At 37.2% G+C, this 25,048-nt stretch overlaps 1 protein-coding gene across 1 annotated transcript in view; it reads right to left on the bottom strand.

Annotated features, from left to right (window-relative positions):
- Positions 1-25,048, bottom strand: part of SLC9A9 (solute carrier family 9 member A9) — a 564,530-nt gene that overhangs the window by 357,405 nt on the left and 182,077 nt on the right. The gene's annotated exons all lie outside the window — the stretch shown is intronic.

The following is a 25,048-nucleotide window of genomic DNA, read 5'->3' as shown; positions in this document are numbered from 1 at the left end:
TCTGAAAGCTAGGCCTCTTGTGCCAAACAGTTAGCTGAGTTGTGAATGTGAAGGAAAAGTTCTTGCAGGAAATTAAAAGTGCCACTCCTGTGAACACATGAAGGGTAAGAAAACAAAACAGCCTTATTGCTGAAATGGAGAAAGTTTTAGTGGTCTGGATAGAAGATCAAACCAGTCACAACATTCTCAGATGCCAAAGCCTACTCCAGAGCAAGGCCCTAACTCTCTTCAATTCTATGATGGCTGAGAGAGGTGAGGAAGCTATTTTCAAAAGAAAAGTTTGAAGCCAGCAGAGGCTGGTTTATGAGGTTTGAGGAGAGAAGCTCTCTCCATCACATAAAAGTAAAAAGTGAAACCACGAGTGCTGATGTAGAAGCTTCAGCAAACTATGCAGAGGATCTAAGATAATTAATGTTGCAAGGTAGACAAAACAGCCTTAAAGATGCCATCTAAAACTTTCATAGCTAGAGAGGGGGAGTCAATGCCTGGTCTCAAAGCTTCAAAAGAGAGGCTGACCTTCTTGTCAGGGGGTAATGCGCTGGTGACTTTAAGTTGAGCCTAATGCTCACTTACCATTCAAAAAGTCCTTAGGGCTTTTAAGAATTATGCTAAATCTACTCTGCCTGTGCTCTATAAATGGAACAACAAAACCTAGATGACAGCACATCTGTTTACAACATGGTTTACTGAATATTTTAAGCCCACTGTTGAGACCTATTGCTCAGAAAAGATTCCTTTCCAAATATTACTGCTCACTGAAAATGTACCTGAGCACCCAAGAGCTCTAAAGGAGAAATAAAACAAAATTAATATTGTTTTCATGTTTGCCAACACAACATCCATTTTGCAGCCCATGGATCAAGAATAATTTAAACTTTCAAGTCTTATTATTTAAGGAACATTTCATAAGGCTATAGTTGCCACAGATAATGTGATTCCTCTGATGGATCTAGGAAAAGTAAGTTGAACACTTTCTGGAAAGGAGTCATCATCCTAGATTCCGTTAAGAATATTCATGATTCATGGGAAGAAGTCAAAATAGAACATTAACAGAAGTTTGGAAGAAGTTGATTACAACCCTCACTGATAAGTTTGAGGGGTTCAAGAGTTCTTCAGTGGAGGAGATAAAGACAGATGTGGTGGAAATAGCAAGAGAACTAGAATTAGAAGTGGAGCCTGAAGATGGGACTGAACTGCTGCAATGCCGTGATAAAACTAACAGATGAGGAGTTGCTTCTTACGGATGAACAAAGAAAGCAGCTTCTTGAGATGCAATCTACTCCTGAGGAAGATGCTGTGAAGATTATTGAAATGACAACAAAGGATATAAAATATTACATAAACTTGCTTGATAAAGTAACAGCAGGGTTTGAGAGGATTGATTCCAATTTTGAAAGAAGTTCTACAGTGGGTAAAATGCTATCAAGCAGCATCACATGCTACAGAGAAATCATTCATGAAAGGAAGAGTCAATTGATGCAGCAAATTTCTTTGTCATCTTAAGAAATTGCCATAGCCACCCAACCATCAAATAACATGGTCTGTCAGTCAGCAGCCGTCAACATCGAGACATGACCCCACCCCCCATTATGACTTGTTGAAAACTCGGATGATGGTTAGCATTTTTAATAATAAAGTATTCTTTAAATTAAGGTATGTACATTTTTTAGACATAATGCTATTGTATACTTAATAGGCTACCATATAGTATAAACATAACTCTTACATGCACTGGGAAACCAAAAAATTCATTTGACTTACTTTATTGTGATATTCGCTCTATTGCAATATTTGCTTTATTGCAGTGGTCTGGAACCAAACACACAGTATCTCCGAGGTATGTCTGTTTATATGTTTATATTATGCATATGTATGAGCAAAGAAATGGTATATATATAATGGTGGCTGTCTTTAAGTAGGTTGGATCATGGTCAGGGGTTCTAATGTACTTATTTTTGCTTGTCTACAATTTGTTATTTTTTTCTAAAGTGCATAAATTACTTTCATTTAAAAGTGGGACAGCAATAAAAACACAAAAAAGGACAAATACTAAAATTTTTCAGACTTGGGTCTTTAGATATTTTTTCTTTAATTTATGAAATTTAAGTTAATCCTTAGTTAACTTCAGCTAACTAGTCTCTTGGGTTATTAGGTTTGTTCTGCATTCTCCTCTTATGCTACCTCATATCCTTTATATAAAAAGTTATCATATAATAACATAGTAAAGGAAAACATTCAATTTTAACCAATTTTTACCCACGATCCATTAAAAACCTTTCCAAACAATTATATCAGACCCAGCCCTAAATGTTGATTATTTAGATTTTTTCAAATGAATACACTCTTTGAACATTTAGTTTCCCTTATATTCTGGGAATGGAGACATAAGTGGGTGGAGAAAACAGCAAAAAGCCAAAAAGATACTCAAAGAAGAAAACAAAGCAGTATAAGCCTGATCTGTGGCACTTCAAAAATCAAACTGATACATGAAAGAAAACCCAGAATGGAATATTCATTTATGGAAAAAATTTTTGATGGATCACTTTGCAGCCAATTAGTCTCCAAAGTTGTTTTAAATTAGATTGTTTTCTTCAAGGTGACTAAGAAGTGTTCTAGGGCCCGGGAGCACGAGTGAAAAAATACACAGCAGGTTAACTTAGAATGGTTCTTGAATGGAAAGTTAAGAGGTCAAGGACAATGATATAGAGGTCAATGTGAAGCTATTAGAGATTAAAGCATGGGGTACTTCTGAGCTGAGTTTGGGTTAATCATCAATGTTAGAAGCATCTAAAAGACAGTGAGTGCTGGCCTTTAATCCAAGACAGCATCTCAGCCTGCCCCACATGGGCTGGGTCACTTCAGAGTTGCGCTGGCCTTGTCTCTACATAGACAGTGATTGCCATCGGCAGCATCAAGCTTGAAGAGCAGTAGATATCACTGTGTAAGACAGAACAATAGCTAAACTTTGCATTGAGCCTGTTTCAGTCTCAAACTCTGAAGCCAGGTGATTTTGTATGAATGCAGCCCATTTAAGTGGACTATTGCCTTCAAAGTAGGACCAAACTGTGTGCGATCCTATTGCCTTCAGACAATCTCTCTTACTCATGGGATAATCTTTCATGACTAAGCAAGGAGCTGGCATGGCTGAAAGCCAAGCCCTTCAGTCACACTGACCTTCAGGGCGGTATCCTCATGCTCTGACAGGTTTTCAAGAGGAACCTGGCAGTTAGGATGCCAGACCACCAATATGGATGCCCAGTTGAAAACAGAGGTAGGGGTGCCTGGGTGGCTCAGTCAGTTACACATCCGACTCGGTTTCAGCTCCAGTGATGATCTCAGGGTCCTGGGACATGGTGCTCAAGGCAGAGTCTGCTTGGGATTCTCTCTCTCCTTTTCTCTCTACCCCTCCCCTCACTTGTGTTCTCTCTTTCTCCCTCTCTAAATAAATAAATAAAATATTTTTTTTAAAAGAAAACAGAGGTTAATAATTGCTTCTTTGAGGTGATTTCAAGGTTCCCCGACAGAATTGTTTATCAAACCTCAATTTCATAGTGTCCTTTTGTTTATAGCAAAACAGACCAAAATACCTGCAACTAGTCTGATTTGATTTGAAATGACACACACGGGAATTCCCAGCTGATTTGCACCAAGTTACATTTTCACACTTTCCTGAGGGCAAACTCTATGACACCTCTCACTGAAATGTTCTAGCCTGACACATAGAGGGGAGTACTGTTATTTCAATTTGCATATTACACATAAACAAAAGGAAGTACCCCAATAGTAACTTACTTAAAGAACTGCCTTAGAAACCCGAAGCACTTTAAGAAAGCTAAATCAGAGCAATATGGATTTTTTTCCTAATGTAGAAAAAAAGAAAACAGCGGGGGCTGAAATATGTGACAAACAATTTGGGAACAGCTGTGCTGATTGCCATAGTCTCCCAATAATATACTGCTTGTATTCTCTTCTCAGTTTGATTCCTTGACTCCAGGAACTACTGAAAAGATACAAAACATTTTCTTATGGCAAGCTGCTTTTACTGTGATCAATTATCTTCCTCCTGTATGCTGGGCTGTGGTTAGAGTCACATGATTAATGTCTAACTCGGGGCGGGGGGGGTCTGAGTATGCTTTTCTTTTTTTTTCCTTTCTTCTCAAAAACCATCTTAGAATCGAAAACTGTAGAAAAGGAATTCCAAATATCAGTAGCAAATGACTAATTTTCTGGCAGCTAGAGACAATACTGAAAAGAAAATTAACTATAAAATCCTGCAGAATTTGTGAAATATTCTGTAATTTCAATATGTTTGAAACCCTGGCAACCAGTCTTCAGAATATAAATCCAAACTTCTCAATTGTTTTTGCAGTCACATTGTATGACCACTAAACCTCTCCCAAATATTTATTAAGTGCTACTAAGTAGTATTAAGTAGTAATCCTAGTATTTTTGGTGATTTTATGTATTTTTTACATTTAAAAAATATCATCTGGAATTTGTTTTCATATAAGTTATAATGGTAGAGTTATACTTTCTCTTTTGTCTTTTTGTAATTAGCCAGCTACATGGCCCAACTTCATCTCATTTCCCATTCTTCACTGAATTGTAATGCTGCTTTAAGTATATAATACATGTGCATGCATGTCCACAGACACACATCTGTTTATTTCTGGGTGTTCTATTTTGTTCATTTGACCTGTCCTTTCCTGTACTGCTACCACATTTGCAATAATTATAGTAATTGTATCATTCTATTAATCTTTTTTTTCAGGACTGCTTTAGACATTATTGTAACTCATTTTTCTTCCATATGAAATGCTAATAATTTTATCCAATTTTAGAAAAGAGTGGTCATATTGTTTGGGGGAATTACATTACATTTTAAAATTAATTTGTGGAGAAGTAGCATTTTTAATATTGAGCTTTCCTAAGCAAGAATACAGTATATCTCTCTTCTATTAAAATTTTGTAATTCCATTCCTGTAGGTTCTGAACATTAACCGCGTGTGTGTTTTCAATTGCCCACCTGCCCCAAAGCAGCAATCAGTTGCTTGACTGATTCTGGGTTCTCCTTTGTTTCCTATGGGAGTCTTCAACAAGCCATGTGATGAGTACACCGTCTCTGAGGGTTAGGATGAGTATTTCCTGGGCTCAATTTCATGGTTCTGCTTCTGGTTAGCTCTCTAAACAAGTTCCTTTCCTCCTTTGTGCCATGCCGGTATCAATTTCTAATCCCATTTTCCCCCCTCACCCTTGCTACGCATCATTTGGTAAGCTGTATATTTAGGTCTTTGATCAGTCTTTCTGGCTCTCAATCATTTCTGCCTCTCTTTTCTAATGAGCCACAAAGTGTATTCAGAGATACTTCCAGCTTGGGAGAAAATAGACTGTGCAGAGCTCTCTTCTGATTCCAGGCACTTTAATTCATAGTCCTCCAACAGACAATAGAGTACATCTTACTGATTGCCTAATAAAATGAGGAGAAATTGCTCTCTGAATGTGCTATAATTGGATCATGTCTTTGCTCACATGGCATTCAATAGGGATCCAGGGCGATTTAAGGTTTTTCTTTTTTTTTTGTCTCTTTATTAGAATGAAAAAGATATAAACCATAGTTAGGACATTGGAAAGTTTCCACTCCTGTGATGAGTGGTAGAACTACCAATTCAGATTCCACATTTATGGTATACTTTTACGTGTCAGTTGGGATACTTGATGTTCTCCCAGATACTATCTGACTATATATCAGTCTGAGCTTTTTAAAGAACAGCTATGGACCCACACATTTGAAATTTTTAGAAAAGGCTACGAAAGCTTAAATCCATGTATTAAAATGACCACAGGAAATAACTCAGAACCAATAAAAATAGTAAAAGTAGCAGGCATCATTTGCTGAGTTTTTACTATGTATTAGGTGCCGTAAACAACTTATGATTTTTGACCTTTACAACAACTGTGTGAGGTATGTATAATTATCCCAGTGTTACAGATGAGGAAAACCTGTTTGGGAAGGTACCTTCCCCAAGGCTGCATATTGTGAATGACAGAAGTAGAAATTGAATCTTTATTGACCAAAGTTTGTTTTCTTTTCAGTACAGTATTCTGCTTCCATTTGCCCTCACCCTTTACAGAATTGTAAGATGTTTAGAGAAATTGATTACCTCGTTTTGTAATGTAAAACATATTAGAAATGGCAAAATTGAAAGAGCCGAGAAACTTCTAGAAGTGCAAAAACTTAGAATTGAAAATATAGGAGAATAGAAAACTAAAAACAAAACAAAACAAAAGAAAAAACCTACCCCCACCAAATGAATATTCTGGAGACATTAAATGAAGAGAAAAATAGTTCTATATGTCCCCCAATAATTTCTGAAGTTATTACTGGATTATGGCATTAAATAGGGTTAAATTATATTCATTCTATTCTGGTTTAAACTGCTGAGAAAGCTTCCCAAAGAATTTTAGAGATAGAAAGGATACTTATGGATCAACATGTTGAGCTGACTTTACAGATATACATAATTGAGGTCCAGAAGGTTTCAGAGTTGACCCAAACAAGTGCTGGTAACTGGCAGAGCTAAGCACAGACCTTTGTTTTCCCAACTCCTGGCTCAGGAGGCTGACCGTTCCTCCTGGCTTCTGCTCCTTACAACACTAAATAACACCTCCCATGAAGCCTCCCCTAAATATGGATAAAGAAAAGAAATCACATTGTTTCTCACTGGTTTTTTTTTTCCTAAGATTTTATTTATTTATTTGACAGAGGGAGACAGCCAGAGAGGGAACACAAGCAGGGGGAGTGGGAGAGGGAGAAGCAGGCTTCCCGCTGAGCAGGGAGCCTGATACGGGGCTCCATCCCAGGACCCTGGGATCATGACGTGAGCCAAAGGCAGACGCTTAACTGACTGAGCCACCCAGGTGCCCCTCATTGTTGAATTAAATATCTAACTTTTACTTATCCATTATATCAATTACTTCTTTTTGTTCAATAAATTAGATATTAGATAAATGCTTGCTTGATTATGGTCTAATTAGAGAGACAAAGAAATAAGACAACACAGAAAGTTCAGTGTGGTAAAAAGAGTGTTCAAGGAAAAATGGGAGCCCAGAGGACCTCTACTGCAGCTGAGATTTAGAAAGAATCCAGCATAGTTTCCAAGACAGGTGTAGGTGTTCTTAAGTTCAGTCTTGATGGATGCCTAGAAGCCAACCAGGCAGATGAAGGAAGAAATGACATTTTAGGCAAAGAAACGAAATCTATCATCACATGGAGTCTATAGAGAAATATCAGATAGCTTAGTTTAATTAGGCAGTAGTCAGGAAACTACAGCCAGCCATGGACCTAATCCAACCTATTACCTATTTTTAAAAATAAAGTTTTATTGGAACATAGCCATGTTCATTTGTTTACATGGAGTGTTTGGCTGCTTTAATACTACAATGGCAGAGTTAAATAGTTGCCACAGAGACCATATGGGCTTGTAAAACCTAAAATATTTATCATCTGATGATTTATAGGGAAAAAAATTGCAGAACTTTGGATTAGAGGAGCTAGAGGCAGAGAGGCAGATGATATACGGATGATCCACGGGCTTCATCTGAATGCCATGTTTTATTTGGCCTGTACATTGTCCTTTTGTTTATTCAAAAGATATATGAAATACTGTCAACATTTAAAAATTAAGAGATTTCACATAAAGATCCAGATTCCTAGCTTCCCTAGAAAAATAATAAACTTTATCCCTTCCGGACCTCGTTTTCTGCATGGCAAGAGTTAGAGCTGAGTAGGAGCAGCCTCTCTCAGAGGACGTGAGGTCTCCATTTCCCCACTGTCCTTCCACTCCCAGCCTACCTGACTCATCTGTCTACTCCGGCCCTTAGGCATCTAAGTTGACAAATTCCAGAAGAAGCTGGAGACAAAGGTAGGGGGTAGGGGTGATTTAATGAATATCTAGGAATGCCTGAATTGTGGAGTTTGGACTTGATCCTGAGGTGCCAGGAACCACCAAAAGGTTTGGAGCAGCCCAGTGACCTCACGAGATTGGTCTTTTAAAGAACAAGACTCTGGTAGCAGCAAGAAAAATGGACTAATGGAGAGAGAGATCGGAAGCAGTGAGGCCAGTTTGGAGGCTGCTGAAGAAGTCCAGGAAAAGACTGAGGAAGGACTTAACTTCGTGTCAGAGGGAAGGTAAAGAAGAAATGAATATTAGGGATATTTGCATGGCAGCCAAGAGCATAGTGGGGACTGAGATGCGAGTAGGAGATGTTAGATTGAAAGAAGCTGGCCACTGCTGTTCTTGCTGGCGTGGTGTGGGGGAGGGCCTTAACACCTACCACTTCCTGAACCCACTTGGATATTTTCGACAGAGTCCTAAAGTCGAGAAGGTATAGGCTCTACCTTGTGAGGCCTACTCATCAACCTGTATCAAGACAGCTTATGCGTCAGGAACTTTAGGAATGACAAATGCTGAAGTGGGGCAGAGAAACTCTGGAAGAGACTATAAAAAGCGTGGGGTCAGGGGCCATGGCCTTGCATACGAGATAGAGGCAGAACATCGGGGCTATTGAAGGGAGAAATGGCTTTGTCAAGAGCCTTGGAGTCCAATGTGCATTCTAGATTTGGAAAGTTAGTAGACAGATGTAGAGAGCCCAGAGGGGCTCCAAGACAGTACTGAATCCATGTGCTTCTTCCCGCTCTTTTGTAATTCTGTCTCCAAAACCAATGGTGTTTCTGATGGTGGGAGAGAGGCTGCCTCAGGACCCACCTGGCCCTGTAACAGGAGGCATACGAATCTTCTCAGCCTCCCTGATTCACTTCTTGCCTGCTGGAAAGCCCTTTAGGAGCCTTCCAGTAAGGATCTATTCCCATCTAATAGTAAGGAGTATCACTATAAAGAATTGAAAATGCTACTTTCACTTATAAATGGTGAGATTCTCTCAAAACAATTATTTGAGAGGAAAAAAACCCCAAGTAAATAGAATTTCCTGTAGATTTTCGCCTAGTGTTCTCTAAATGGAGAATGAAAGACACAGAAGTTTTAGGCCATTTCTCTGAGGAGAAGAGAAACGGCAGTTTCGATGGAGCATCACATCAAAGGGACTCATACCATGCCACCCTGCATTTTGAAAATTGTGATGTCTTCCCCAATCAAGTCCATCATAACGCTGAAAGAATCTTTAGAGGAGAGAAATGATTTTTCCTCAACAACCCACAAACCTCTATCTAATTCATTCATCAGAGTTGCTGAGGCAATTTTCTAAGCCCTATATTTTATTAATGTTACAGAGAGATGTTGAAGAATGTCCACAAGGAGTAACTGGAAGACAAGAGAAAAAGCAAAGAGGTTAAAAAGGAAGCCTAGAAAATGTTGTCACTGTAAAGATTACAGTTTCTGAAGCCAAGTCCCAGACAATGCTCAGTATTTGACAGAACTTGTGATAAATGCTCTAAGCAAGTAATTTTGTTTGTGTATGAAGGAAAAAAAGAAAGGAAGAAAACACATTTCCAAACAGGAACTAATATTTAGAAAGGAAACTTACTCGAAGCAAACCAGAACCATTATGCTTGTCTGATGAAAACAGGATTTTCAAATTAGCAAAAATTTGCATTTTATACATAACGCACACACATTTTCCATGCACAGCATTCAAATATTAAAATCTTTACAGAACCTTTTATTTAGTGTAACGCATGTGTACGATATTTTGCATTGTCCCCAATAAAAATTCATCTTGTGGTGTCACGCTGTGTCAATCCTGAGGAAAGGCATACAAATCCTTATTTTACCAGGACAATAGCTTTGGATAAGAGGATAAACTAGTCCTCTTTAATCTCTACTAACCTCCAACTGACTCCAGAGGGCTACTCACATGGCCAGAGGTTTGGGGAAGAACTGAGGTGAAGCACTTCTAAGAATGACCCTTTTCTTTCCCAGTATCTCAGCAACCTCTGGTCCCATTAACAGAAGAAGCCAAATAATAGCATATTCATGGTGTTTTACTGTTAACAAGGAGCCCATCTTATTAAGTTTTCATAAAAGTTGCACCTATATTTTGTTGATGACAGCAATGCAGGCCAAATAAGTCAAGTAACTGTCCAGGATCATTAGGAAGTAGCAGTGGTGGGGCTTCAACCCAAGCAGTCTTTGGGTCACCTCATGCCCTTCCCACTGAACCTTTTGTCACAGCTGTGCTTTGGCCTTGGAACAGCAATGAGGTTGAGGAAACCCTTCTTCTCAGTGGCTCCTGCGTCTGGAAGTCATGACATGATCCCTTGGTTCATGTGCACCAAGATCCTTCTCTTGTAGGACCTCTTTCTTTAGACATTTATTCTAATGATCTCACTTCAGATTTAATAAACATCTGCACAGTGGCTCTTTTACTAAGTTCTGCCAATTTCTGGCTGAGGAGTCTTGGGCGAATATCTTAACCTTCCTGAGCCTTAGTTTTCTCATCGTAAATTAAATGGGGATAAGAACTGTCTGTTACATTGTGTTGTTGGGAGGACTGAATGGGATGATGTATATAAATCACTTAGTGCATAACATAGCAAATACTTAACAGATATTCAAATTCAAAAAGAAATTAGTAGAAAGTGGTAATGTACAAGCTCAGGTGAAGAATACTTCTGAAATTAAACTGTGAACTGCCAGGAGAACAGGCCATTATTTAACATATCTGTATTTAATAATTTTATAAATTATTTAATGTAGTCTGGATTCTACCTTGGGGCTCCCCCTTAGTATGTGTTAATCACTTCTGCACACTACTTTCTTAGGAAATTACTATTTTCTGTTTGTGATCTCTCAGAAATACCATGCTCTTGTTTAGAATGTGAGAAACTAGGGAGAAGATATTTCACTAAACAGACGGACGAGGGTGGAAGGTTGGAAGGCTAAAAGAATAGGGAGAATGCCACAATGATTCGCTCTTTAATACTCACTGTTAGTGAGATGGAATATAGTGGAATACGGAGAGCTACTTGAGTCACTTAAATTGATTAAGATTTTGTTAGGCCAATAATTTTCTAAACTGTGAAATTATTTTCTAAACCATCACTTGGTGGTATCAGTTACATTACATAAAATAGGAAGCATTTAGTCAATACTCATTTTACAGATGACATTAATCAGGCCCAAAGAGTATGTTCAAATATGTCTTTGCAATGTCATAGTCAAACTATTTTATTTTCTCCAAAATTATTATATTCAAAATTTCTTCTTGTACAATCAATCAATAAATCAAGCTCAGTTAAGTATTTTTTTTTTTTTTGACAAAAAGGTTTAAACAGACACAAATAGCAGCAGCAGAGGAGATTCACTATAAATGTTTTACTAACTAAATCTCTTTTGAGAAAATTCATGACAATTTTTGCTTTCCTCTGGGTCATCTGCATGTAAAGAGGTCACCTTTCTGGTGATAACATCAAAGGAAAAATGTAATATTCTTCACATGTAACTGACGGCAATCAGTTACTACAATGGGGAAAACACTGAGAAATAAATGGTCTGTCCACTCAACTCATCAGCTAATGGAAAATCATTAATCAAGCTTGGTAGCTGACTTGATCTCTATAAACTATTCACCCAATAAATACATATTGAGCATCTACGAGTGCAAGGAACTGTGCTGAGTGGTGACAATATGTTGATGAGGAAAACAGACATGGTCACTGTCCCTGTGGAGTTTACAAAATAGTAGAAAATAATAAACAATGAATGAGTAAACAAGTGAATATATAACTGCAAATCATGATAAGTGCTAATGATCAGGGTACAGTATTTAGAATTGCCAGTTATTAAACATAAATATTCTTTAAAAAAGTATTCCTTGTTGAGCTAAAGATCATACTCCAGTGAATTGTCTTTTTGCTCTGAACATCCATTTATTTGGGGGAAAAGTAGTGATTCTTACGGATAAGAGCACAGAGCTATTCCTCTTACCACAGAAGTTAAGATAAATTCTTTCTATCTTGACAATTACCATGACATTTTTCAGATAATATCCATTGTATTAATTATAATGCAGCTCATGGGGGAAGAGGATCTGAGATTAGCTTTCAGGTCATGAGTTGATTTCATTATATGAAACTCTTAGAGGAAACAATGAAATTCTGATTTACAACTCAATTTTTAATTTGCTCTGAATAAGTTTTAAAAATAAATTCATATTCCTATGTATTTTTTGAATACAGACTTTGCTTTAAGTATATTTCTTTGGAAATGCTCTTACCTAGGATTATTTATCGGTTACTAGCCTAAAACAAAATCTGATAGGATGATTATGATATGATAATTAGTAATTCAGAGACTAGTGATGTCAAACTAACCTTAACTACATATGGTAGTTTATTTCTCTAGCCTGTTGCTGTCTCTTGGAATCTGAATATTTTATACAGTATATTTGCTGTACCTCTCTGATTCGTATCAATTGCAAATTTGACAAGCCTGTGATCTGTCCCTAGATCTCAGTCATTGATAAAAATATTAAATAGAATAAGCCTGTAAATAGACCTCTCTGCCAAGCTACTAGAAATATTGACCTTTATTGCTACTTTAATCAATACCCAATTATTTAATTTTGCTTACATCTAAGTTCTCCATATTAGTCCCAAGTTTCTGATGAGAGGCCAATTGTCTTGCATAAATCCTAAGAAAATTTAGTAGGGATTAAAAATAATCCCTGCATTTGGGTCAAAAATTCTAATTCACTTTTGAAAACATAGAAGCAAATTCATTCACAGGGGAGAAACTAGGATGATGAATGGAACTGAAACTATGTCTTATATAGAACAGAAGTAGGGATTTGCAGAGAGAAAACTAATTCCTTCTGATAGTTTTATTTTTCTAATATATAAATGGCTTTATTTATTTATTTTAAAAGATTTTATGTATTTATTTGACAGAGAGAGACACAGCGAGAGAGGGAACAAAAGCAGGGGGAATGGGAGAGGGAGAAGCAGGCCTCCCGTGGGGCAGGGAGCCTGATGCAGGCTCGATCCCAGGACCCTGGGATCATGACCTGAGCTGAAGGCAGACGCCTAATGACTGAGCCACCCAGGCGCCCCTGGTTTTATTTTTTTCTAATACATAAATGAAGGGTGCTCTTCTTCAACACAATATTAGTAGATCTTACAGCTTTTCAAAAGAAACCAGCTCTGGGTTTTTATGTTAATTATCTTGATTTTTAAATTTGGGCAATAAATTCAGATGTTTCTAAAACAACAACAACAACAACAACAACAAAACCACTTTGCTAGCCAACACTGGGGAGACCCAACAAAACCAGGCTGCTAGTTACCGTATGATTCCCAAAGGTTAGACCAGGACCATTGGCTTGAAGATATAGGGAATCAGTTGAGAGATGAGTAGAAGGAAGAACTCACTGCTCCTCAGTTGTTCTGCCTTCCCAACAGATCTCGAGATCTGGGTGGACTGACCTCCTGCTGGTCATATTGGAAGACAGTTCTATCTGTGACTGGATTGATTGATCTTTAATGCCTTGACTCACTCTGAGAGTTTATGGTTCCAAATAAAGCTTTCCCTGGGGTTCAGAGAAGGGGATCGATGGTTGGGATGTTCTTGAGACTGTTTATTGGAGAGGTAGGATGTGATCTCCATTTTGCAAAATAATTACCATTTGGAGATAGAAGGCTTGGGAAAGAATTCCTGATAAAACAATAAGCACAAAAGAGTAAAGGTAGAAATGAGGGTAGCCTCAGATGACAATGACAATGAGAAGATTCTGATGGAATAGTTGGTTTACGGCAATTAAACTTGGGGTCTCAAACCAGCTGCCTTCAGTTATATTTGGCCATCATACTGTTTAAAATTAAAATTGAACCTAAAGTACTTTTGGAGGGCATGCACCCTCCACTTAGCCACTGGTCCCACCATTTCTTATTGTCTTGTGTCCTGGTCTATCACAAATTTATATTACCTGCCTAGCTCCCAAAGTAGTTAGAACTCCCCTGTTCCCTCCCCACCCATAGCAATAACTTTAACTTTTGTAAATGTATTTTCCTGAGTCAAGTACATGGTACATACATTTAATACCTCTTAAAAAAATATTATATGATTAGGAATTTGGAACTTCAAATAAAAAATAATCTAAATGGCAAATTGGGGGTTTTGTTTGAAGGTGGAAGAACATTTTATTTGTATTTCTTGGAAGTCCACATATTGGGTAATATATATCTTATATTTAGCTGGTTTGATAAGTTGTCCCCATGGTTTGGGAGCCTGATGCAACTTTTCCACAAATCTGGACACAACTCTGAGCAGGGGCATTAGGGCTTTATCAGGTCTGGTTGGGCCTATTCTGTTCTGAAGTGGTGGATCAAGTCTCTAAATTAGCAGTCAAGCACCTGGTTGGTTGGACAAAGATTTCAATTTTCCATCAATTACTAGCATCAGAGACACACACATTCCTAAGATCTACTCTCATAATTTAAAATCAGGTTTTGCGACGTGGATGGAATTAGAGGGTATTATGCTAAGCGAAATAAGTCAATCAGAGAAAGACAAGTATCATATGATGTCACTGATGTGAGGAATTCTTAATCTCAGGAAACAAACTGAGGGTTGCTGGAGTGGTGGGGGGGTGGGAGGGATGGGGTGGCTGGGTGATAGACATTGGGGAGGGTATGTGCTATGGTGAGCGCTAATGAAGGGGGCGGAAATCAGAGGGGGAGATGAATCATGAGAGACTATGGACTCTGAGAAACAAACTGAAGGTTTTAGAGGGGAGGCGGGTGGGGAGATGGGGTAGCCCAGGGATGGGTATTAAGGAGGGCATGTATTGCATGGAGAACTGGGTGTTATATGCAAACAATGAATCATGGAACACTACATAAAAAAATAAATTTATTAATAAATTAAAAAAAATAAAAAGTCAGGTTTTGCTGTGACATAAATACCTGTGCTTATATATGCCTTTTAAAGCATCCTCCAATTGGATCCTCACTGCATATCTATTCATTCGTTCATTAAATGGAGACCTACTAACAATAGAAGGCCAGAACATAACAGTAAACACAACTTAAAACCTCTCTTAGGTAAGCAGAGGAGATACTTTTATTTCCATTAAGAAGGCATTTATGACTTAAATCATTTTTATTACAGAAGTAAAACAAAAATATACTATCTGCATTAAAGATTAAGGCAATGGAAAAGTATATAGAGCAAAATGCAAAAGACATTTCCTTACATTTATATACAAATGTTATTTTTTGCATAAATGCTAGCATGCAATATGTATTTTTCAGAAACATTATTTTGTAACTTAAAATGTCTTAGAGATTTTTCTATGTCATCTACTTTTTAAAGGCTTCAAAGTTTCCCCTAGTTTATATCTAGTATAATATATTTAATCTCTTCCCTATCAATAGACATTCTGGCTGTTCACATTTTTGTTGTCATTCCACTGATACACTGTATAGGTATCCTTATCTACATAACACTAGAAGTAGTTTTACTGGGTACATTTAAAAATTTGGGGTGATAGTGACAAAAAGTGTGTAAGACTGCTTGATTTTCTTCATTCTTGCCAACATTGATCTAAACATGAATAAAATTTAAATCTTGCTAATTGGATGGATGAAGAATGTCTCATTTTAATTTGTATTTTCCTGTTTGTAAATAAACATCATTTTACTTGACTATATGTATTCTGTATATGTATACTTATATACACACACATACAGAGAGATCTATAAATTATTTATTCATATTTTTTAAAAGATTTTATTAATTTGATAGAGAGAGACAGATAGTGACAGAGATAGAGAGAGAGCACAGGAGCAGGGGCAGAGGCAGGGGGAGAGGGAGAGGGAGAAGCAGGCTTCCCGCTGAGCAGGGAACCCGATGCGGGACTCGATCCCAGGACCCTGAGATCATGACCTGAGCCGAAGGCAGACGCTTAATGACTGAGTCACCCAGGTGCCCCTATTTATTCATATTTTACCCAATTTTCTATTGTACTTTCTTTTTCACATTGATTTGTAGTTCTTTGTGTATTTAAAATGGTAACTGTAAAAAATGTTGCAATTATTTTTTCTAGTTTATCATTTGTTTTCTATTTCTGCTGTTACCTTTTAAAATTCTGTGTAGTTAAATTGGTTAATTTTTTACCCTATTGTTTTTAAATTTTGAATTTTATTTAGGAAGATCATTAACATTCCAAAATTATAGAAATGGCCCCTAATATCTTCAGAGTTTTTTCTTTACATTCAGCTCTGAAACCAATGTAGAGTTTCTTTCTAGAAATGATGTGAATTAGACATTTAACGTTTTTTCCCAAAAGAATAGCTCATTGCCCCACACTGTTTATTAAAACATCCAATCTGTTGCCTTTATATGGGAAGGACAATTTGGCTTGGGTTTCACATTCTTTCCCTCATAAGTGAAAATGTGCTGCTTTTCCATCTTCTGAAATTGTATGTCATCATGGTCAAGTCCAAGGCCAACCTGATTATTTCTGCTTTTTTTTTTTTTAAAGATTTTATTTATTTATTTGAGAGAGAGAATGAGAGATAGAAAGCACGAGAAGGAAGAGGGTCAGAGGGAGAAGCAGACTCCCCGCTGAGCAGGGAGCCCGATGCGGGACTCGATCCCGGGACTCCAGAATCATGACCTGAGCCGAAGGCAGTCGCTTAACCAACTGAGCCACCCAGGCGCCCTATTTCTGCTTTTATAAGTGACTTGGATTTTCTGCCTAGATGCCCCCGTAATTCTTTCTTTAAACTTGAAATTCATTAAGGCTGCCAGATAATCTCATGGTGCTGATGATTCCAAATAAAAATTTTCTGGCATCCAGTGAGTTCTTTACATCTTTCAATCCACATATTATATCATTTCAGGGGAATATTGTTTTATGTTTTAAAATATTTCCGTGTGTTTTCTTCAAAAACACCCAGATGTCTGCCATCCTTTTCTATAATATTCTTTATAGTCATTATTACATCTTTGTTCTATTTTACTTTGTTTTGTTTTAATTCAAGTCTATTTTTTATGTCTCTGACAGTGTTTTCAGAGTTCATTCTATTTTTGTTGCTTGTAAAGTGTCTTCTATATCTTTAGTGGTTTTATTTATCTCTCCAGCTTTTCTCCTGAGCTCTGCCAGCACACTTTTAATCTCCCTTCATTACTTTATCTCTTTTTTGAAATCCTGAATTATAGATATATAGATAGAGATATAGATGATATAGATAGAATCTATATTGGCCTTCATGATAATGGAGAATTCTTTGGTCTAAAATTTCTGTAGTTCTTTGATAAATTTATTTGGGGATTATGGGCTCTTCTTTGGCTTAAATTAAAAAAAAATATTTTGCGGTTTTGATGAACGTGTTCCCTGCCCTCCTTTTTGATTATTACTCATCTTTAAAAGAGACTGGCTATTTATCAAAGAATAGTACAGGGATACAAAGTAAGGGATGAAATAAAGTTGAATAAGCTGAGGCTGACTGAAGTTTTAATTTGAGTTTTGTTCTGTTTATCTATTGTTGCATAACATCACCCCAAAACTTAGTGGTTTAAACCAATAATCAGTTATTTTGTTCGCAAATGTGCAAATTGGTCAGAGCTCCGTAGGTTCAGCTCATTTCTGTGGCACCTGGTATCAGCTGGGGAAGCTGGAATGGGATTGGAGGGTCAGCTTCAAGGATGGATCACCCATGTGTCTGGGAAGTCTTGCTGGCTATCATTCGCTCCCCAGGTAGTACTCTCCACAGACCAGCTTAATCATCTCACAAGAGGGAGTGTCCCAAGGGACAGGAAGTAGAAGCTGCTGGTTTCTTAAGGCCTAGACTTGGAAACTGGCACAGCATCTCTTCCTCTGCCTTCTGTAGATCTAAGGGGGAGGGAACATAGATTTCATTCCTTCTATGAGAGGAATGTCAAAGAATTTGAGGGCCATGTTTTTATCTTAAGCATCTGTCACCAAATCTATTTCCTTTCTGCTGGGAATACATCTTTTTGCAGTCCATAGCATTCACATTGAGGTGGCATAGAGAAAAGACCCAAGTTGCAAATGAATTATGTTTTGATTTGGAAATTGCTGCCCCCACCACCACCCACCCCCAGTGCAGATAGCCTCTGCAGTGTCCTAGTTAGAAAACTAGAATGTGGGTCAGCATGATTTCTACTCATCTTTCATTTTGAAAGGTCAGACTATTTCCCCCATTTCACCCTTGGCCCATTTACCTGATCTTATCTGTTCTCCAAACAAGGGAATATTGGTTGGTCCTTTCAGTAAGTGATCTGCTGTCAGGTCTGAGAGAAGCCAACTTGGCTTGGCATATTTCCATTTCTTGTTCAAGATTTCACATTATTGACAGCAATACTTCATACTTAAATCTTTCAGAGTTTATGGTTTGGAACTGTGGCTATTTCTGTTTCATGGGCTATAAAAAGTTTCTATTTTTCAATGTTTTTCATAATTTTAATTTGTTTTGAGGGAGACTAGTAAAATCTTAAGCAGCAGCTCCATGTGAACTTTAGAAACATCCTAAAAATATCTGTTGGGATTTTAGGAGGGAGATTATACTGAAGGTATAGATTACTTGGGGGGAGAGTTGACTACTTAATAATATTGAATCTTCCCATCCTGTCTCATAGCAGTTCCCCTCATTTATTGAGGTGGTCTTTTTTGTCCTTCACTAAAGTTATGACTAGTCTTCTCAGATATCTCACAGGTTTATTATTTAGGGCTATTCTAATGACCTAAGATTTTAAAATGCTATTGTGAACAAAATAATTTGTTCATTTTTCAAACAAAACAAACAAAACAAAACAATTTGTTCATGCAATAATTCATTACATTTTATCATCAGTTTTGCTGAAGTCTAGGAAAGCCGTTGATTTTTGTGTGTTCATCTTCTGTCTAGCCAAATTTCTGAGCTCTCTAATATTTTGCCATTTGAGTCTCTTTTATTTTTTTAAAGATTTATTTGTTCATTTGAGAGAGAGAGAAAGAGAGAGGGAGGGAAGGGGCAGAGGGAGAGAATATCCAAACAGACTCCTACTGAGCATGGAGCCTGCATTGTGGGGCTCAATCCCATGAGTCATGAGATCAGGACTTGTGCTGACACCAAGAGTCAGATGTTTAATGCACTGAACAACCCAGGTGCCCCAAGTCTCTTATATTTTTAAGTAAACAATCATATCAGCTCATCATATCCTATCATTTTTCCTATTGAAAATTTTGTTTTGATTTTCTTATTTTCAATTTCTACTTTTTAAGTTTCAACTCATCCCTGTTTTATGGATATAAATAGTCTTTTGTATCCATCTTAGTAAATAATTAACATGTTTTAGGCTTTGGTTTTCTACAGTTTTGTTTCCTCACAACATTGGTGTTATCCACTTTCATAATTTATGTTTTCAGTGCAATCTCCCTTCTAAAATCCCAACAGATTTATATATATATATATATATGTTAATCATCATACATTACATCATTAGTTTTTGATGCAGTGTTCCATGATTCATTGTTTGTGCATAACACCCAGTGCTCCATGCAGAACGTGCCCTCTTTAATACCCATCACCAGGCTAACCCATCCCACCACCCCCTCCCCTCTAGAACCCTCAGTCTATTTCTCAGAGTCCGTAGTCTCTCATGGTTCGTCTCCCCTCCGATTTCCTCCCCCTTCATTTTTCCCTTCCTGCTATCTTCTTCTTCTTTTTTTTTTTAACCTATAATGTATTATTTGTTTCAGAGGTACAGATCTGTTCTTCAACAGTCTTACGCAATTCACAGCGCTCACCATAGCACATACCCTCCCCGATGTCTATCACCCAATCACCCCATCCCTTCCACCCCCCACCACTCCAGCAACCCTCAGTTTGTTTCCTGAGATTAAGAATTTTTTTTAATTTAAAAAAATTTAAAAGATTTTATTTATTTATTTGAGAGAGAGAGTGTGCATGCGAGAGAGAGCACAAGCAGTGGAGAGGAAGAAGCAGGCTCCCTACTGAGCAGCAAGCCCGATATGGAGCTTGATCCCAGGACACTGAAATCATGACCTGAGCCAAAGGCAGCTGCTTAACTGACTGAGCCACCCAGGTGCTCCAACAGATTTATATTTTTTAAGATTAGGACAGATATGTATACTAAAGCTGCTATCTTGATGAAGTCAGAAAGCAGACTTGAAAAGGGTGACTGACTTGCTCAATGGTATAAAGTTAGTAAATGATAGAGTCATCATCTAGACTCCCAGACCAGCCTTCACTTCTCCGTGGAAAAGTAAAACACACTATCCACACATGAGGTATGTTCTAGATGAAAATTTTTTCCAACAAAACCTTTACCAGAATTACTAATAAAAAGAAAATTGAATGCATACATGTATATATTTTTCTACTTTTCAGAACTTTTTCTTATAAACATGCTAATGAAAAGGCTAAAAGTAGACTGCTATAAGAACAATAGATAATGCCTAAAAATCTAAATGGTCAACAGTCACATAATTAAGAATTCACCCACTTAGAAGATATTCTAATGTCCATAAAGACAAAGTAGGCAGGTGAAGATGGGGATGGGGTTAAAGATAAAAAAAGAAATTTCCGAACATATTAGGGTTGAACTTTAAATCGAATTTGACCATTTAACTGCCATTCTGGTAGTAATCCATTTGGCACAGGCTTCAGAATTTAACTTCCATATGTCCAATTTGAATTAATAAGCATCTTTAGAAAAATCAGATTTAACTACATTATGATACTGACACTACACAATGATGCCAGAAAGTATGCAGTCTGGCTTTTATGTGTGTGATTTCACTGGCACTCATTCCACTTATCTTTTGAAATGAGAAACTCTTACTGTTAACCCATGAAGAACAAACTAAATGGTGAAAATATTTCTTCCTTTTTCCTCAGCACTGCCTGTCATTCTGGCAATGAAAAAATAATGATGTATTTGAGGACCTCTGGGTCAGGAAAATTGATAAGAGCTCCCAACTTCTTTCTCATAAACAACCGATATTTTAAGGCTATTAACACAGGAGCTGGGCATTCAAAGACAGTTCATATATCACCCAATAGCTGGCGAGGGTGTCAGGCCTTGCATTCAGGCTCTGAAAAATGGGCCCCGAGTTCACCGTCTATAGCTGAACAGCTGCTGCTTCCCAAAGTTTTAATCAGATTCCCTAAGCATTACATGCCCCAGTAAGGCAGAGCCCACATAAAACTTGCAATAAGCCTGCCATGTAAATTCATTATGGAGCCCAAGTAATATAAACAGATTATATTCTTCAGGCCAAGAGAGTACTTTTAATTTAGACCAAAATTATGATTGCATATTGATTTGGTCCCTTGTTCCCTGGAAAAATTTTTTAGGAAAAAATTCAGAGTTGATCACCTGAAATAAAAGGTATTGTCTCACTTGTTCATAACGAAGTCAGGCTTAAACACATTGGAGAGAAAATATGCCTTAGGACAAAAAAATATTAACCCACAGTTCCTGAAACTATAAAGTTTTATCTTTTTGTTTAGACGCACTTCCCTCTAGCCCCTTAGGTGAGAGCCAAGGTTTCTTCAGTCACTAAAGGAAGTTTATGACCCTCTCTCCAGAAGTTTAATGTGTAGTGTTTTAGATCATGTTATTAATAGAAGCCAGTTTAACAGCCTTGAAGTCTACCCTCTCATGAGGCTAAAGTCCTAATTGGTTCTTCTCATAGATGGCTTCTCACAGATGGGCCTGATATCTAGTTATGAACTATTCCCTGTCACTAGGCCACTGTCCTGGGAATGTATGCCACTGGTCACAACATAGAGAAGAAGAGGGAATCACTATCAATCCCCCCACCAGGTATTAAAGGACATTAGGATAGAGACCAATGGTATTCAGTATGGTGACAAAAGTACAATATTATCAATCTGTAGAAGGATAGATTAGTCATGGGAGAATTTAGAAGAATCACAGAATCAAACACTGCAAGTGACCATTCCAGCTTTATGTAAAGGGGAGAGAGAAAATTTTAGTTATCCTAACAAACTATGAGTAGTTTTAAGTTATCCTAAATGTTGGTATGGATTTGGGGGTAGTTGCCAAGCATTTCAAAATTTACAGGTCCATCAGAAAAAAAAACACCTTTTGTGTGAAGGATGCAGATAAACAGTTGAGTCATCAATCTATCAGTCACCTGTCCCCATGCTCACCATACAACCCTCTGGATATTATTTGCCTTTATATGCAGGCTTGCCTATAGGAAAGACTGCTTTTATCATATGATCTTTGGGGTACTTGAGATTCCAGTGAGAGTATTTTCCTGTGGTGAATTGCTAAAGTAGATGCTGATCATGATTCTGTTTCCTAAGTAGCTTGACCTTGGAAAGAAAATGAGCTGATCATGCCAGGATTTATATTCTGGTCATTGGGTCAGTCATTTCTTGGTGTTTATTATGTCAGCACCCTGGTGTCCACTTCTGCCTCAGATGTAATTTGCTTAGTACAAGTCGCTTTCTTACTACATGGCTGGTCATCCTGGGCTCAGACTAGAGAACATCACCAAACCTTTCAATGTGGAAAGCTAAAATTTCAAACAGAGGCTAAAATGATTAAGGAACTTCTTATGACTTAGTGATAGAATATAACAGAAGACAGAAATAACTTTTCAACTTTTTCTCAAAGCTGGTTAGTTGCCTAGACTATCAGTTCAAAGTTACTTGTGTACATAAAGGACAATTTTTAAGACATCTACATCTTACAGCATATCAACTGGTATGGCAGAAAATGTCCCCTGCTGTCCACCCATGGAAGTAACTGCTTCCAAGGAATTGGAGAGAACTGAACAGATGACATCCTAGTGTAGATCATAAATCTGACAATAAGAGAACAGGAGGTAAGGAGAATAGAGAGTAAGAGAAACTAGGAAGACAATGGGAAAGATGAAAGCCTGTAGAGAGAATATGATGAGTTCCACAACTGGAAACACTACAGCTACTAAGGCGAGAGCCTAAAATCTCAAAGAAAAATAGAGGGACTCCAGGGCAGATACTTTACCAGCTTCCTAAAATATAGGAATTCTCTGCACAGTTTGAAATTATTGAAGACTATCCAGAATTTCATACTACCTATGAAATGATTTCAACATTTCTAATCCAAATTGAAATCTGTTGTCAGACTCTTTTACACCATTTTGAGAAACATTCTGAAGAACTTGGCTACTTGAGTGAAAACTGGATTATGTGAATAAACATGTCTTTTGCCATCTCCACTTTCTCTACATAACATCATCTCTCCCCCACCATTTAGTGTCCACTGTCTTTGAATATTATGGAGGATAATAGAGTGCTTGGTTCACCTTATTTTACTCTTCTCCACTAATAATCATTATTGTTATTGTCACAGTCATTCCTTATTAAATTTATGATTGTTTCAATTTTTTTGCTCACTATTCCTTGTGTCCTTCTTTCTGAGTTCAGTTTCCTATTTCTATCACCGATTATCCATAAGTGGTAAATTCTGTCTACCTGAACATATCTTATTTCATTCTTACCCTTGAATGATATCTCAGTTGAATTTTGAATTTAGGTTTTTGGTTATTTTCCCTTTATAATTTGTACTTACTATTCCACTGTCCTCTGGTAGCTATTATCATTAGTGAGAAAACTGATGCCATCTAAGTGGTTTTCCACTGTAAGTAATCCATCTTTCCTCTGTTTGCTTTTAAAATTTCCATTTTGTCTTTGATGATCTCATGTTTCACTGCAACATATTTGCGTGTGAATGAGTTTTAATTTATCCAACTCTGGATATAATGCGATGTTTTAATTTCTTCAATTCTGAAAAATTATCATCCATTATCTCATTAAATATTGTCACAAATTGATTCTCTTTAGTGTCTCCTTTTGAAATTCTTATTGATATATTCTGAAATGTTTCATGCTATCCTCCATGTCTCTTAGCCAACTTTTTATTTTTTTTAAATCTGTATTGCATTCTGGGTCATTGGCTAACTTTATCTTTTGGCTCACCAGCTGGATCTAATATGACATTTTTGTCATTCAGTTTTTAAAGCCAATATCCACATTTTTCTTTCTGAAAAGTTTTTTGTTTCTTATTTTACTATTCCTTCATATTTTCCTTACTTCTCCATTTATCTCTTCAGTCATTTTTAATATGCCCATTTGATAATTGTTCTGATTTTTGTAACTTTTGTTTAGTTCTTTAGGGTCCTTGTTCTTCTGATTTACTTTTTTGTTTATCTCCTGGCTTTTCTTCATGGTGGATTTTTTTCCCTTTGTGGCCTGTAAACTTTTACCATGAAGTCATTTTCAGGAAAAATTGTGGGTTTTTTTTCTGTGGGATTTCCATGTGCCTGGGTTAAGAAAGTCTCAGTTCAAAGCAGTTTAGCACATTTGGAAATAAGGAAAGAGAAATGAGGCTGGGGCACGCATTTCAATAGTACTGAAACCTTTTATATTAATTTATTGGCTTCTATTTCCTCTGTCACAACTGCAAGATCAGAGATTTTGATTCAAATTCCACATAGATGGCAAGCTTCCTCACGATTCCTTAAGGCTGTTGAACAGAGTTTATGTGACTGAGGGAGCACCTTGGACTCCAGGCTTTATTCAAAAAGGTTTGACTTCCATGATTTCCACGTGGAAATAAGACTCCAACTCCAAAACCTCTGGGTCTATATCCTACACAAAATCCTATGGCCACTGACAATGGCAGCTTCCCACAGTAAGTGATTTCTTTCTTGTTTCCCACACCTGGGAATTTCCTTTTCTTTCTTCAAAATCAACTCTACAGTTAGAAAGGAATTTTTTTGTCTTTTTAAACAAAGCATTTCTTTCAGTTTATAATGGCATATGGCCTATCTGCTTCATTTTAATCCACCATGTTCTGAATATTTTATTATCATGAAATATCATAGTTACTATTCTGGGATGCCCATATACTTGCCCTCCAGTCACTTTCTTCTAATTATTGATTCCATTCCTCTGGCTACAGAGATGGGGAAATGATTCAGATCTGGCCAATCATCATGTTTAATTCCCTTGTAATACAATGTGATTGGCCTAGGGTCGATCTTC

Source organism: Eumetopias jubatus, unplaced genomic scaffold (assembly GCF_037043125.1).
Source record: "Eumetopias jubatus isolate StellerSeaLion01/CBP00866 unplaced genomic scaffold, mEumJub1_p1.0 scaffold_1, whole genome shotgun sequence".
In the NCBI taxonomy this organism is placed as follows: domain Eukaryota; kingdom Metazoa; phylum Chordata; class Mammalia; order Carnivora; family Otariidae; genus Eumetopias; species Eumetopias jubatus.
This window is presented reverse-complemented; position numbering and strand designations above follow the sequence as displayed.